The sequence below is a fragment of the Hypomesus transpacificus genome, chromosome 23 (assembly GCF_021917145.1).
Source record: "Hypomesus transpacificus isolate Combined female chromosome 23, fHypTra1, whole genome shotgun sequence".
NCBI classification, from domain to species: domain Eukaryota; kingdom Metazoa; phylum Chordata; class Actinopteri; order Osmeriformes; family Osmeridae; genus Hypomesus; species Hypomesus transpacificus.
Window position 1 is genome coordinate 18,922,708 of NC_061082.1, and position 13,472 is coordinate 18,936,179.

Consider the following 13,472-nt stretch of genomic DNA (forward strand, 5'->3'; position numbering starts at 1 on the left):
TCAAAACGGGGCTCTCAAGTTCTACCACGAGATAGCCACAAGATTATCATTCCGCGTGGTATTTATCCGCACCTCCATGTCATGTCGTTTACAGTTGAGGAGGCCCCGCGTCAGCAGGGCATCTAAAAATTGGTTGATACTCGTACTGTTCCTCTCCACGGAAGTCTTTAGTAAAAGGCGAAAGGCTTGTTCGTAATGAAGAGAAACCGGAGTGTACTACCGACTGGAGGAAAGCCGCTGGGGACCCATTCTCGGCCATGGCAGTTCAGTCGAGGGTTAGATATGGTGGTGTTTTCAGGACACCCACGCCAGCTCAGCAGTAAGTAGCCTAGCCACTCACAAACGTGGTTTACTGTAAAGCGACAGACGCGCAACATATATATGTCAGTATGTCCAGTAAGATGACTTTGTCTTTGGTCTGCGTACACGCGCAAAGCATGATGGGAAGTAAACGGAACATTTTGGCAACGTATCACTGCTTAACTCAAAACGGGGCTCTCAAGTTCTACCACAAGAAAATCATTCCACGTGGTATTTATCTGCACCTCCATGTCATGTCATTTACAGTTGAGGAGGCCCCGCGTCAGCAGGGCATCTAAAAATTTGTTGATACTCGTAATGTTCCTCTCCACGGAAGTCTTTAGTAAAAGGCGAAAGGCTTGTTCGTAATGAAGAGAAATCGGAGTGTACTACCGACTGGAGGAAAGCCGCTGGGGACCCATTCTCGGCCATGACAGTTCAGTCGAGGGTTAGATATGGTGGTGTTTTCAGGACACCCACGCCAGCTCAGCAGTAAGTAGCCTAGCCACTCACAAACGTGGTTTACTGTAAAGCGACAGACGCGCAACATATATATGTCAGTATGTCCAGCAAGATGACTTTGTCTTTGGTCTGCGTACGCGCGCAAAGCATGATGGGAAGTAAACGGAACATTTTGGCAACCTATCACTGCTTAACTCAAAACGGGGCTCTCAAGTTCTACCACGAGATAGCCACGAGATTATCATTCCGCGTGGTATTTATCCGCACCTCCATGTCATGTCGTTTACAGTTGAGGAGGCCCCGCGTCAGCAGGGCATCTAAAAATTGGTTGATACTCGTAATGTTCCTCTCCACGGAAGTCTTTAGTAAAAGGCGAAAGGCTTGTTCGTAATGAAGAGAAACCGGAGTGTACTACCGACTGGAGGAAAGCCGCTGGGGACCCCTTCTCGGCCATGACAGTTCAGTCGAGGGTTAGATATGGTGGTGTTTTCAGGACACCCACGCCAGCTCAGCAGTAAGTAGCCTAGCCACTCACAAACGTGGTTTACTGTAAAGCGACAGACGCGCAACATATATATGTCAGTATGTCCAGCAAGATGACTTTGTCTTTGGTCTGCGTACGCGCAAAGCATGATGGGAAGTAAACGGAACATTTTGGCAACGTATCACTGCTTAACTCAAAACGGGGCTCTCAAGTTCTACCACGAGATAGCCACGAGATTATCATTCCGCGTGGTATTTATCCGCACCTCCATGTCATGTCGTTTACAGTTGAGGAGGCCCCGCGTCAGCAGGGCATCTAAAAATTGGTTGATACTCGTAATGTTCCTCTCCACGGAAGTCTTTAGTAAAAGGCGAAAGGCTTGTTCGTAATGAAGAGAAACCGGAGTGTACTACCGACTGGAGGAAAGCCGCTGGGGACCCATTCTCGGCCATGACAGTTCAGTCGAGGGTTAGATATGGTGGTGTTTTCAGGACACCCACGCCAGCTCAGCAGTAAGTAGCCTAGCCACTCACAAACGTGGTTTACTGTAAAGCGACAGACGCGCAACATATATATGTCAGTATGTCCAGTAAGATGACTTTGTCTTTGGTCTGCGTACACGCGCAAAGCATGATGGGAAGTAAACGGAACATTTTGGCAACCTATCACTGCTTAACTCAAAACGGGGCTCTCAAGTTCTACCACGAGATAGCCACGAGATATCATTCCGCGTGGTATTTATCCGCACCTCCATGTCATGTCGTTTACAATTGAGGAGGCCCCGCGTCAGCAGGGCATCTAAAAATTGGTTGATACTCGTAATGTTCCTCTCCACGGAAGTCTTTAGTAAAAGGCGAAAGGCTTGTTCGTAATGAAGAGAAACCGGAGTGTACTACCGACTGGAGGAAAGCCGCTGGGGACCCATTCTCGGCCATGACAGTTCAGTCGAGGGTTAGATATGGTGGTGTTTTCAGGACACCCACGCCAGCTCAGCAGTAAGTAGCCTAGCCACTCACAAACGTGGTTTACTGTAAAGCGACAGACGCGCAACATATATATGTCAGTATGTCCAGTAAGATGACTTTGTCTTTGGTCTGCGTACGCGCGCAAAGCATGATGGGAAGTAAACGGAAAATTTTGGCAACCTATCACTGCTTAACTCAAAACGGGGCTCTCAAGTTCTACCACGAGATAATCATTACACGTGGTATTTATCTGCACCTCCATGTCATGTCGTTTACAGTTGAGGAGGCCCCGCGTCAGCAGGGCATCTAAAAATTGGTTGATACTCGTAATGTTCCTCTCCACGGAAGTCTTTAGTAAAAGGCGAAAGGCTTGTTCGTAATGAAGAGAAATCGGAGTGTACTACCGACTGGAGGAAAGCCGCTGGGGACCCATTCTCGGCCATGACAGTTCAGTCGAGGGTTAGATATGGTGGTGTTTTCAGGACACCCACGCCAGCTCAGCAGTAAGTAGCCTAGCCACTCACAAACGTGGTTTACTGTAAAGCGACAGACGCGCAACATATATATGTCAGTATGTCCAGCAAGATGACTTTGTCTTTGGTCTGCGTACGCGCGCAAAGCATGATGGGAAGTAAACGGAACATTTTGGCAACGTATCACTGCTTAACTCAAAACGGGGCTCTCAAGTTCTACCACGAGATAGCCACAAGATTATCATTCCGCGTGGTATTTATCCGCACCTCCATGTCATGTCGTTTACAGTTGAGGAGGCCCCGCGTCAGCAGGGCATCTAAAAATTGGTTGATACTCGTACTGTTCCTCTCCACGGAAGTCTTTAGTAAAAGGCGAAAGGCTTGTTCGTAATGAAGAGAAACCGGAGTGTACTACCGACTGGAGGAAAGCCGCTGGGGACCCATTCTCGGCCATGGCAGTTCAGTCGAGGGTTAGATATGGTGGTGTTTTCAGGACACCCACGCCAGCTCAGCAGTAAGTAGCCTAGCCACTCACAAACGTGGTTTACTGTAAAGCGACAGACGCGCAACATATATATGTCAGTATGTCCAGTAAGATGACTTTGTCTTTGGTCTGCGTACACGCGCAAAGCATGATGGGAAGTAAACGGAACATTTTGGCAACGTATCACTGCTTAACTCAAAACGGGGCTCTCAAGTTCTACCACAAGAAAATCATTCCACGTGGTATTTATCTGCACCTCCATGTCATGTCATTTACAGTTGAGGAGGCCCCGCGTCAGCAGGGCATCTAAAAATTTGTTGATACTCGTAATGTTCCTCTCCACGGAAGTCTTTAGTAAAAGGCGAAAGGCTTGTTCGTAATGAAGAGAAATCGGAGTGTACTACCGACTGGAGGAAAGCCGCTGGGGACCCATTCTCGGCCATGACAGTTCAGTCGAGGGTTAGATATGGTGGTGTTTTCAGGACACCCACGCCAGCTCAGCAGTAAGTAGCCTAGCCACTCACAAACGTGGTTTACTGTAAAGCGACAGACGCGCAACATATATATGTCAGTATGTCCAGCAAGATGACTTTGTCTTTGGTCTGCGTACGCGCGCAAAGCATGATGGGAAGTAAACGGAACATTTTGGCAACCTATCACTGCTTAACTCAAAACGGGGCTCTCAAGTTCTACCACGAGATAGCCACGAGATTATCATTCCGCGTGGTATTTATCCGCACCTCCATGTCATGTCGTTTACAGTTGAGGAGGCCCCGCGTCAGCAGGGCATCTAAAAATTGGTTGATACTCGTAATGTTCCTCTCCACGGAAGTCTTTAGTAAAAGGCGAAAGGCTTGTTCGTAATGAAGAGAAACCGGAGTGTACTACCGACTGGAGGAAAGCCGCTGGGGACCCCTTCTCGGCCATGACAGTTCAGTCGAGGGTTAGATATGGTGGTGTTTTCAGGACACCCACGCCAGCTCAGCAGTAAGTAGCCTAGCCACTCACAAACGTGGTTTACTGTAAAGCGACAGACGCGCAACATATATATGTCAGTATGTCCAGCAAGATGACTTTGTCTTTGGTCTGCGTACGCGCAAAGCATGATGGGAAGTAAACGGAACATTTTGGCAACGTATCACTGCTTAACTCAAAACGGGGCTCTCAAGTTCTACCACGAGATAGCCACGAGATTATCATTCCGCGTGGTATTTATCCGCACCTCCATGTCATGTCGTTTACAGTTGAGGAGGCCCCGCGTCAGCAGGGCATCTAAAAATTGGTTGATACTCGTAATGTTCCTCTCCACGGAAGTCTTTAGTAAAAGGCGAAAGGCTTGTTCGTAATGAAGAGAAACCGGAGTGTACTACCGACTGGAGGAAAGCCGCTGGGGACCCATTCTCGGCCATGACAGTTCAGTCGAGGGTTAGATATGGTGGTGTTTTCAGGACACCCACGCCAGCTCAGCAGTAAGTAGCCTAGCCACTCACAAACGTGGTTTACTGTAAAGCGACAGACGCGCAACATATATATGTCAGTATGTCCAGTAAGATGACTTTGTCTTTGGTCTGCGTACGCGCGCAAAGCATGATGGGAAGTAAACGGAACATTTTGGCAACCTATCACTGCTTAACTCAAAACGGGGTCTCTCAAGTTCTACCACGAGATAGCCACGAGATTATCATTCCGCGTGGTATTTATCCGCACCTCCAAGCCATGTCGTTTACAGTTGAGGAGGCCCCGCGTCAGCAGGGCATCTAAAAATTGGTTGATACTCGTAATGTTCCTCTCCACGGAAGTCTTTAGTAAAAGGCGAAAGGCTTGTTCGTAATGAAGAGAAACCGGAGTGTACTACCGACTGGAGGAAAGCCGCTGGGGACCCATTCTCGGCCATGACAGTTCAGTCGAGGGTTAGATATGGTGGTGTTTTCAGGACACCCACGCCAGCTCAGCAGTAAGTAGCCTAGCCACTCACAAACGTGGTTTACTGTAAAGCGACAGACGCGCAACATATATATGTCAGTATGTCCAGCAAGATGACTTTGTCTTTGGTCTGCATACGCGCAAAGCATGATGGGAAGTAAACGGAACATTTTGGCAACGTATCACTGCTTAACTCAAAACGGGGCTCTCAAGTTCTACCACGAGATAGCCACGAGATTATCATTCCGCGTGGTATTTATCCGCACCTCCATGTCATGTCGTTTACAGTTGAGGAGGCCCCGCGTCAGCAGGGCATCTAAAAATTGGTTGATACTCGTAATGTTCCTCTCCACGGAAGTCTTTAGTAAAAGGCGAAAGGCTTGTTCGTAATGAAGAAAAAACGTAGTGTACTACCGACTGGAGGAAAGCCGCTGGGGACCCATTCTCGGCCATGACAGTTCAGTCGAGGGTTAGATATGGTGGTGTTTTCAGGACACCCACGCCAGCTCTGGCAATGTATCACTGCTTAACTCAAAGGGTCTCTCAAGTTCTACCACGAGATAGCCACGAGATTATCATTCCGCGTGGTATTTATCCGCACCTCCAAGTCATGTTGTTTACAGTTGAGGAGGCCCCGCGTCAGCAGGGCATCTAAAAATTGGTTGATACTCGTAATGTTCCTCTCCACGGAAGTCTTTAGTAAAAGGCGAAAGGCTTGTTCGTAATGAAGAGAAACCGGAGTGTACTACCGACTGGAGGAAAGCCGCTGGGGACCCATTCTCGGCCATGACAGTTCAGTCGAGGGTTAGATATGGTGGTGTTTTCAGGACACCCACGCCAGCTCAGCAGTAAGTAGCCTAGCCACTCACAAACGTGGTTTACTGTAAAGCGACAGACGCGCAACATATATATGTCAGTATGTCCAGTAAGATGACTTTGTCTTTGGTCTGCGTACACGCGCAAAGCATGATGGGAAGTAAACGGAACATTTTGGCAACCTATCACTGCTTAACTCAAAACGGGGCTCTTAAGTTCTACCACGAGATAGCCACGAGATATCATTCCGCGTGGTATTTATCCGCACCTCCATGTCATGTCGTTTACAATTGAGGAGGCCCCGCGTCAGCAGGGCATCTAAAAATTGGTTGATACTCGTAATGTTCCTCTCCACGGAAGTCTTTAGTAAAAGGCGAAAGGCTTGTTCGTAATGAAGAGAAACCGGAGTGTACTACTGACTGGAGGAAAGCCGCTGGGGACCCATTCTCGGCCATGACAGTTCAGTCGAGGGTTAGATATGGTGGTGTTTTCAGGACACCCACGCCAGCTCAGCAGTAAGTAGCCTAGCCACTCACAAACGTGGTTTACTGTAAAGCGACAGACGCGCAACATATATATGTCAGTATGTCCAGTAAGATGACTTTGTCTTTGGTCTGCGTACGCGCGCAAAGCATGATGGGAAGTAAACGGAAAATTTTGGCAACCTATCACTGCTTAACTCAAAACGGGGCTCTCAAGTTCTACCACGAGATAATCATTACACGTGGTATTTATCTGCACCTCCATGTCATGTCGTTTACAGTTGAGGAGGCCCCGCGTCAGCAGGGCATCTAAAAATTGGTTGATACTCGTAACGTTCCTCTCCACGGAAGTCTTTAGTAAAAGGCGAAAGGCTTGTTTGTAATGAAGAGAAATCGGAGTGTACTACCGACTGGAGGAAAGCCGCTGGGGACCCATTCTCGGCCATGACAGTTCAGTCGAGGGTTAGATATGGTGGTGTTTTCAGGACACCCACGCCAGCTCAGCAGTAAGTAGCCTAGCCACTCACAAACGTGGTTTACTGTAAAGCGACAGACGCGCAACATATATATGTCAGTATGTCCAGCAAGATGACTTTGTCTTTGGTCTGCGTACGCGCGCAAAGCATGATGGGAAGTAAACGGAACATTTTGGCAACGTATCACTGCTTAACTCAAAACGGGGCTCTCAAGTTCTACCACGAGATAGCCACAAGATTATCATTCCGCGTGGTATTTATCCGCACCTCCATGTCATGTCGTTTACAGTTGAGGAGGCCCCGCGTCAGCAGGGCATCTAAAAATTGGTTGATACTCGTACTGTTCCTCTCCACGGAAGTCTTTAGTAAAAGGCGAAAGGCTTGTTCGTAATGAAGAGAAACCGGAGTGTACTACCGACTGGAGGAAAGCCGCTGGGGACCCATTCTCGGCCATGGCAGTTCAGTCGAGGGTTAGATATGGTGGTGTTTTCAGGACACCCACGCCAGCTCAGCAGTAAGTAGCCTAGCCACTCACAAACGTGGTTTACTGTAAAGCGACAGACGCGCAACATATATATGTCAGTATGTCCAGTAAGATGACTTTGTCTTTGGTCTGCGTACACGCGCAAAGCATGATGGGAAGTAAACGGAACATTTTGGCAACGTATCACTGCTTAACTCAAAACGGGGCTCTCAAGTTCTACCACAAGAAAATCATTCCACGTGGTATTTATCTGCACCTCCATGTCATGTCATTTACAGTTGAGGAGGCCCCGCGTCAGCAGGGCATCTAAAAATTTGTTGATACTCGTAATGTTCCTCTCCACGGAAGTCTTTAGTAAAAGGCGAAAGGCTTGTTCGTAATGAAGAGAAATCGGAGTGTACTACCGACTGGAGGAAAGCCGCTGGGGACCCCTTCTCGGCCATGACAGTTCAGTCGAGGGTTAGATATGGTGGTGTTTTCAGGACACCCACGCCAGCTCAGCAGTAAGTAGCCTAGCCACTCACAAACGTGGTTTACTGTAAAGCGACAGACGCGCAACATATATATGTCAGTATGTCCAGCAAGATGACTTTGTCTTTGGTCTGCGTACGCGCGCAAAGCATGATGGGAAGTAAACGGAACATTTTGGCAACGTATCACTGCTTAACTCAAAACGGGGCTCTCAAGTTCTACCACGAGATAGCCACGAGATTATCATTCCGCGTGGTATTTATCCGCACCTCCATGTCATGTCGTTTACAGTTGAGGAGGCCCCGCGTCAGCAGGGCATCTAAAAATTGGTTGATACTCGTAATGTTCCTCTCCACGGAAGTCTTTAGTAAAAGGCGAAAGGCTTGTTCGTAATGAAGAGAAACCGGAGTGTACTACCGACTGGAGGAAAGCCGCTGGGGACCCCTTCTCGGCCATGACAGTTCAGTCGAGGGTTAGATATGGTGGTGTTTTCAGGACACCCACGCCAGCTCAGCAGTAAGTAGCCTAGCCACTCACAAACGTGGTTTACTGTAAAGCGACAGACGCGCAACATATATATGTCAGTATGTCCAGCAAGATGACTTTGTCTTTGGTCTGCGTACGCGCAAAGCATGATGGGAAGTAAACGGAACATTTTGGCAACGTATCACTGCTTAACTCAAAACGGGGCTCTCAAGTTCTACCACGAGATAGCCACGAGATTATCATTCCGCGTGGTATTTATCCGCACCTCCATGTCATGTCGTTTACAGTTGAGGAGGCCCCGCGTCAGCAGGGCATCTAAAAATTGGTTGATACTCGTAATGTTCCTCTCCACGGAAGTCTTTAGTAAAAGGCGAAAGGCTTGTTCGTAATGAAGAGAAACCGGAGTGTACTACCGACTGGAGGAAAGCCGCTGGGGACCCATTCTCGGCCATGACAGTTCAGTCGAGGGTTAGATATGGTGGTGTTTTCAGGACACCCACGCCAGCTCAGCAGTAAGTAGCCTAGCCACTCACAAACGTGGTTTACTGTAAAGCGACAGACGCGCAACATATATATGTCAGTATGTCCAGTAAGATGACTTTGTCTTTGGTCTGCGTACACGCGCAAAGCATGATGGGAAGTAAACGGAACATTTTGGCAACCTATCACTGCTTAACTCAAAACGGGGCTCTTAAGTTCTACCACGAGATAGCCACGAGATATCATTCCGCGTGGTATTTATCCGCACCTCCATGTCATGTCGTTTACAATTGAGGAGGCCCCGCGTCAGCAGGGCATCTAAAAATTGGTTGATACTCGTAATGTTCCTCTCCACGGAAGTCTTTAGTAAAAGGCGAAAGGCTTGTTCGTAATGAAGAGAAACCGGAGTGTACTACTGACTGGAGGAAAGCCGCTGGGGACCCATTCTCGGCCATGACAGTTCAGTCGAGGGTTAGATATGGTGGTGTTTTCAGGACACCCACGCCAGCTCAGCAGTAAGTAGCCTAGCCACTCACAAACGTGGTTTACTGTAAAGCGACAGACGCGCAACATATATATGTCAGTATGTCCAGTAAGATGACTTTGTCTTTGGTCTGCGTACGCGCGCAAAGCATGATGGGAAGTAAACGGAAAATTTTGGCAACCTATCACTGCTTAACTCAAAACGGGGCTCTCAAGTTCTACCACGAGATAATCATTACACGTGGTATTTATCTGCACCTCCATGTCATGTCGTTTACAGTTGAGGAGGCCCCGCGTCAGCAGGGCATCTAAAAATTGGTTGATACTCGTAACGTTCCTCTCCACGGAAGTCTTTAGTAAAAGGCGAAAGGCTTGTTTGTAATGAAGAGAAATCGGAGTGTACTACCGACTGGAGGAAAGCCGCTGGGGACCCATTCTCGGCCATGACAGTTCAGTCGAGGGTTAGATATGGTGGTGTTTTCAGGACACCCACGCCAGCTCAGCAGTAAGTAGCCTAGCCACTCACAAACGTGGTTTACTGTAAAGCGACAGACGCGCAACATATATATGTCAGTATGTCCAGCAAGATGACTTTGTCTTTGGTCTGCGTACGCGCGCAAAGCATGATGGGAAGTAAACGGAACATTTTGGCAACGTATCACTGCTTAACTCAAAACGGGGCTCTCAAGTTCTACCACGAGATAGCCACAAGATTATCATTCCGCGTGGTATTTATCCGCACCTCCATGTCATGTCGTTTACAGTTGAGGAGGCCCCGCGTCAGCAGGGCATCTAAAAATTGGTTGATACTCGTACTGTTCCTCTCCACGGAAGTCTTTAGTAAAAGGCGAAAGGCTTGTTCGTAATGAAGAGAAACCGGAGTGTACTACCGACTGGAGGAAAGCCGCTGGGGACCCATTCTCGGCCATGGCAGTTCAGTCGAGGGTTAGATATGGTGGTGTTTTCAGGACACCCACGCCAGCTCAGCAGTAAGTAGCCTAGCCACTCACAAACGTGGTTTACTGTAAAGCGACAGACGCGCAACATATATATGTCAGTATGTCCAGTAAGATGACTTTGTCTTTGGTCTGCGTACACGCGCAAAGCATGATGGGAAGTAAACGGAACATTTTGGCAACGTATCACTGCTTAACTCAAAACGGGGCTCTCAAGTTCTACCACAAGAAAATCATTCCACGTGGTATTTATCTGCACCTCCATGTCATGTCATTTACAGTTGAGGAGGCCCCGCGTCAGCAGGGCATCTAAAAATTTGTTGATACTCGTAATGTTCCTCTCCACGGAAGTCTTTAGTAAAAGGCGAAAGGCTTGTTCGTAATGAAGAGAAATCGGAGTGTACTACCGACTGGAGGAAAGCCGCTGGGGACCCCTTCTCGGCCATGACAGTTCAGTCGAGGGTTAGATATGGTGGTGTTTTCAGGACACCCACGCCAGCTCAGCAGTAAGTAGCCTAGCCACTCACAAACGTGGTTTACTGTAAAGCGACAGACGCGCAACATATATATGTCAGTATGTCCAGCAAGATGACTTTGTCTTTGGTCTGCGTACGCGCGCAAAGCATGATGGGAAGTAAACGGAACATTTTGGCAACGTATCACTGCTTAACTCAAAACGGGGCTCTCAAGTTCTACCACGAGATAGCCACGAGATTATCATTCCGCGTGGTATTTATCCGCACCTCCATGTCATGTCGTTTACAGTTGAGGAGGCCCCGCGTCAGCAGGGCATCTAAAAATTGGTTGATACTCGTAATGTTCCTCTCCACGGAAGTCTTTAGTAAAAGGCGAAAGGCTTGTTCGTAATGAAGAGAAACCGGAGTGTACTACCGACTGGAGGAAAGCCGCTGGGGACCCCTTCTCGGCCATGACAGTTCAGTCGAGGGTTAGATATGGTGGTGTTTTCAGGACACCCACGCCAGCTCAGCAGTAAGTAGCCTAGCCACTCACAAACGTGGTTTACTGTAAAGCGACAGACGCGCAACATATATATGTCAGTATGTCCAGCAAGATGACTTTGTCTTTGGTCTGCGTACGCGCAAAGCATGATGGGAAGTAAACGGAACATTTTGGCAACGTATCACTGCTTAACTCAAAACGGGGCTCTCAAGTTCTACCACGAGATAGCCACGAGATTATCATTCCGCGTGGTATTTATCCGCACCTCCATGTCATGTCGTTTACAGTTGAGGAGGCCCCGCGTCAGCAGGGCATCTAAAAATTGGTTGATACTCGTAATGTTCCTCTCCACGGAAGTCTTTAGTAAAAGGCGAAAGGCTTGTTCGTAATGAAGAGAAACCGGAGTGTACTACCGACTGGAGGAAAGCCGCTGGGGACCCATTCTCGGCCATGACAGTTCAGTCGAGGGTTAGATATGGTGGTGTTTTCAGGACACCCACGCCAGCTCAGCAGTAAGTAGCCTAGCCACTCACAAACGTGGTTTACTGTAAAGCGACAGACGCGCAACATATATATGTCAGTATGTCCAGTAAGATGACTTTGTCTTTGGTCTGCGTACGCGCGCAAAGCATGATGGGAAGTAAACGGAACATTTTGGCAACCTATCACTGCTTAACTCAAAACGGGGCTCTCAAGTTCTACCACGAGATAGCCACGAGATTATCATTCCGCGTGGTATTTATCCGCACCTCCATGTCATGTCGTTTACAGTTGAGGAGGCCCCGCGTCAGCAGGGCATCTAAAAATTGGTTGATACTCGTAATGTTCCTCTCCACGGAAGTCTTTAGTAAAAGGCGAAAGGCTTGTTCGTAATGAAGAGAAACCGGAGTGTACTACCGACTGGAGGAAAGCCGCTGGGGACCCATTCTCGGCCATGACAGTTCAGTCGAGGGTTAGATATGGTGGTGTTTTCAGGACACCCACGCCAGCTCAGCAGTAAGTAGCCTAGCCACTCACAAACGTGGTTTACTGTAAAGCGACAGACGCGCAACATATATATGTCAGTATGTCCAGCAAGATGACTTTGTCTTTGGTCTGCGTACGCGCAAAGCATGATGGGAAGTAAACGGAACATTTTGGCAACGTATCACTGCTTAACTCAAAACGGGGCTCTCAAGTTCTACCACGAGATAGCCACGAGATTATCATTCCGCGTGGTATTTATCCGCACCTCCATGTCATGTCGTTTACAGTTGAGGAGGCCCCGCGTCAGCAGGGCATCTAAAAATTGGTTGATACTCGTAATGTTCCTCTCCACGGAAGTCTTTAGTAAAAGGCGAAAGGCTTGTTCGTAATGAAGAGAAACCGTAGTGTACTACCGACTGGAGGAAAGCCGCTGGGGACCCATTCTCGGCCATGACAGTTCAGTCGAGGGTTAGATATGGTGGTGTTTTCAGGACACCCACGCCAGCTCTGGCAATGTATCACTGCTTAACTCAAAGGGTCTCTCAAGTTCTACCACGAGATAGCCACGAGATTATCATTCCGCGTGGTATTTATCCGCACCTCCAAGTCATGTCGTTTACAGTTGAGGAGGCCCCGCGTCAGCAGGGCATCTAAAAATTGGTTGATACTCGTAATGTTCCTCTCCACGGAAGTCTTTAGTAAAAGGCGAAAGGCTTGTTCGTAATGAAGAGAAACCGGAGTGTACTACCGACTGGAGGAAAGCCGCTGGGGACCCATTCTCGGCCATGACAGTTCAGTCGAGGGTTAGATATGGTGGTGTTTTCAGGACACCCACGCCAGCTCAGCAGTAAGTAGCCTAGCCACTCACAAACGTGGTTTACTGTAAAGCGACAGACGCGCAACATATATATGTCAGTATGTCCAGTAAGATGACTTTGTCTTTGGTCTGCGTACACGCGCAAAGCATGATGGGAAGTAAACGGAACATTTTGGCAACCTATCACTGCTTAACTCAAAACGGGGCTCTTAAGTTCTACCACGAGATAGCCACGAGATATCATTCCGCGTGGTATTTATCCGCACCTCCATGTCATGTCGTTTACAATTGAGGAGGCCCCGCGTCAGCAGGGCATCTAAAAATTGGTTGATACTCGTAATGTTCCTCTCCACGGAAGTCTTTAGTAAAAGGCGAAAGGCTTGTTCGTAATGAAGAGAAACCGGAGTGTACTACTGACTGGAGGAAAGCCGCTGGGGACCCATTCTCGGCCATGACAGTTCAGTCGAGGGTTAGATATGGTGGTGTTTTCAGGACACCCACGCC

General features: G+C 48.3%; 29 non-coding genes across 29 annotated transcripts; all 29 read right to left on the reverse strand.

The window, feature by feature from the left end:
- Positions 1–101: 101 nt before the first annotated feature.
- On the reverse strand, positions 102–215 carry LOC124486062. Its single transcript, XR_006958181.1, has one exon. It is a non-coding gene; the product is annotated as a U5 spliceosomal RNA (small nuclear RNA).
- Positions 216–574: 359 nt separating this feature from the next.
- Positions 575–688, reverse strand: LOC124486079. The gene has a single exon (XR_006958197.1). It is a non-coding gene; the product is annotated as a U5 spliceosomal RNA (small nuclear RNA).
- A 370-nt stretch (positions 689–1,058) lies between these two features.
- LOC124486023 lies at positions 1,059–1,172 on the reverse strand. Its single transcript, XR_006958143.1, has one exon. It is a non-coding gene; the product is annotated as a U5 spliceosomal RNA (small nuclear RNA).
- Positions 1,173–1,540: 368 nt separating this feature from the next.
- Positions 1,541–1,654, reverse strand: LOC124486024. The gene has a single exon (XR_006958144.1). It is a non-coding gene; the product is annotated as a U5 spliceosomal RNA (small nuclear RNA).
- Positions 1,655–2,023: 369 nt separating this feature from the next.
- LOC124486025 lies at positions 2,024–2,137 on the reverse strand. Its single transcript, XR_006958145.1, has one exon. It is a non-coding gene; the product is annotated as a U5 spliceosomal RNA (small nuclear RNA).
- Positions 2,138–2,496: 359 nt separating this feature from the next.
- Positions 2,497–2,610, reverse strand: LOC124486075. The gene has a single exon (XR_006958193.1). It is a non-coding gene; the product is annotated as a U5 spliceosomal RNA (small nuclear RNA).
- Positions 2,611–2,980: 370 nt separating this feature from the next.
- Positions 2,981–3,094, reverse strand: LOC124486063. The gene has a single exon (XR_006958182.1). It is a non-coding gene; the product is annotated as a U5 spliceosomal RNA (small nuclear RNA).
- A 359-nt stretch (positions 3,095–3,453) lies between these two features.
- On the reverse strand, positions 3,454–3,567 carry LOC124486080. The gene has a single exon (XR_006958198.1). It is a non-coding gene; the product is annotated as a U5 spliceosomal RNA (small nuclear RNA).
- A 370-nt stretch (positions 3,568–3,937) lies between these two features.
- Positions 3,938–4,051, reverse strand: LOC124486027. The gene has a single exon (XR_006958147.1). It is a non-coding gene; the product is annotated as a U5 spliceosomal RNA (small nuclear RNA).
- A 368-nt stretch (positions 4,052–4,419) lies between these two features.
- Positions 4,420–4,533, reverse strand: LOC124486028. Its single transcript, XR_006958148.1, has one exon. It is a non-coding gene; the product is annotated as a U5 spliceosomal RNA (small nuclear RNA).
- Positions 4,534–4,904: 371 nt separating this feature from the next.
- On the reverse strand, positions 4,905–5,018 carry LOC124486029. The gene has a single exon (XR_006958149.1). It is a non-coding gene; the product is annotated as a U5 spliceosomal RNA (small nuclear RNA).
- Positions 5,019–5,386: 368 nt separating this feature from the next.
- LOC124486115 lies at positions 5,387–5,500 on the reverse strand. Its single transcript, XR_006958234.1, has one exon. It is a non-coding gene; the product is annotated as a U5 spliceosomal RNA (small nuclear RNA).
- A 221-nt stretch (positions 5,501–5,721) lies between these two features.
- LOC124486030 lies at positions 5,722–5,835 on the reverse strand. Its single transcript, XR_006958150.1, has one exon. It is a non-coding gene; the product is annotated as a U5 spliceosomal RNA (small nuclear RNA).
- Positions 5,836–6,204: 369 nt separating this feature from the next.
- Positions 6,205–6,318, reverse strand: LOC124486031. Its single transcript, XR_006958151.1, has one exon. It is a non-coding gene; the product is annotated as a U5 spliceosomal RNA (small nuclear RNA).
- A 359-nt stretch (positions 6,319–6,677) lies between these two features.
- LOC124486109 lies at positions 6,678–6,791 on the reverse strand. Its single transcript, XR_006958228.1, has one exon. It is a non-coding gene; the product is annotated as a U5 spliceosomal RNA (small nuclear RNA).
- Positions 6,792–7,161: 370 nt separating this feature from the next.
- Positions 7,162–7,275, reverse strand: LOC124486064. The gene has a single exon (XR_006958183.1). It is a non-coding gene; the product is annotated as a U5 spliceosomal RNA (small nuclear RNA).
- A 359-nt stretch (positions 7,276–7,634) lies between these two features.
- Positions 7,635–7,748, reverse strand: LOC124486081. Its single transcript, XR_006958199.1, has one exon. It is a non-coding gene; the product is annotated as a U5 spliceosomal RNA (small nuclear RNA).
- A 370-nt stretch (positions 7,749–8,118) lies between these two features.
- Positions 8,119–8,232, reverse strand: LOC124486033. Its single transcript, XR_006958152.1, has one exon. It is a non-coding gene; the product is annotated as a U5 spliceosomal RNA (small nuclear RNA).
- Positions 8,233–8,600: 368 nt separating this feature from the next.
- LOC124486034 lies at positions 8,601–8,714 on the reverse strand. The gene has a single exon (XR_006958153.1). It is a non-coding gene; the product is annotated as a U5 spliceosomal RNA (small nuclear RNA).
- A 369-nt stretch (positions 8,715–9,083) lies between these two features.
- Positions 9,084–9,197, reverse strand: LOC124486035. Its single transcript, XR_006958154.1, has one exon. It is a non-coding gene; the product is annotated as a U5 spliceosomal RNA (small nuclear RNA).
- A 359-nt stretch (positions 9,198–9,556) lies between these two features.
- On the reverse strand, positions 9,557–9,670 carry LOC124486110. The gene has a single exon (XR_006958229.1). It is a non-coding gene; the product is annotated as a U5 spliceosomal RNA (small nuclear RNA).
- Positions 9,671–10,040: 370 nt separating this feature from the next.
- On the reverse strand, positions 10,041–10,154 carry LOC124486065. The gene has a single exon (XR_006958184.1). It is a non-coding gene; the product is annotated as a U5 spliceosomal RNA (small nuclear RNA).
- Positions 10,155–10,513: 359 nt separating this feature from the next.
- LOC124486082 lies at positions 10,514–10,627 on the reverse strand. The gene has a single exon (XR_006958200.1). It is a non-coding gene; the product is annotated as a U5 spliceosomal RNA (small nuclear RNA).
- Positions 10,628–10,997: 370 nt separating this feature from the next.
- LOC124486036 lies at positions 10,998–11,111 on the reverse strand. Its single transcript, XR_006958155.1, has one exon. It is a non-coding gene; the product is annotated as a U5 spliceosomal RNA (small nuclear RNA).
- A 368-nt stretch (positions 11,112–11,479) lies between these two features.
- LOC124486037 lies at positions 11,480–11,593 on the reverse strand. Its single transcript, XR_006958156.1, has one exon. It is a non-coding gene; the product is annotated as a U5 spliceosomal RNA (small nuclear RNA).
- Positions 11,594–11,963: 370 nt separating this feature from the next.
- On the reverse strand, positions 11,964–12,077 carry LOC124486039. Its single transcript, XR_006958158.1, has one exon. It is a non-coding gene; the product is annotated as a U5 spliceosomal RNA (small nuclear RNA).
- Positions 12,078–12,445: 368 nt separating this feature from the next.
- On the reverse strand, positions 12,446–12,559 carry LOC124486091. The gene has a single exon (XR_006958209.1). It is a non-coding gene; the product is annotated as a U5 spliceosomal RNA (small nuclear RNA).
- Positions 12,560–12,780: 221 nt separating this feature from the next.
- LOC124486040 lies at positions 12,781–12,894 on the reverse strand. The gene has a single exon (XR_006958159.1). It is a non-coding gene; the product is annotated as a U5 spliceosomal RNA (small nuclear RNA).
- Positions 12,895–13,263: 369 nt separating this feature from the next.
- LOC124486041 lies at positions 13,264–13,377 on the reverse strand. Its single transcript, XR_006958160.1, has one exon. It is a non-coding gene; the product is annotated as a U5 spliceosomal RNA (small nuclear RNA).
- Between the last annotated feature and the right edge of the window lie 95 nt (positions 13,378–13,472).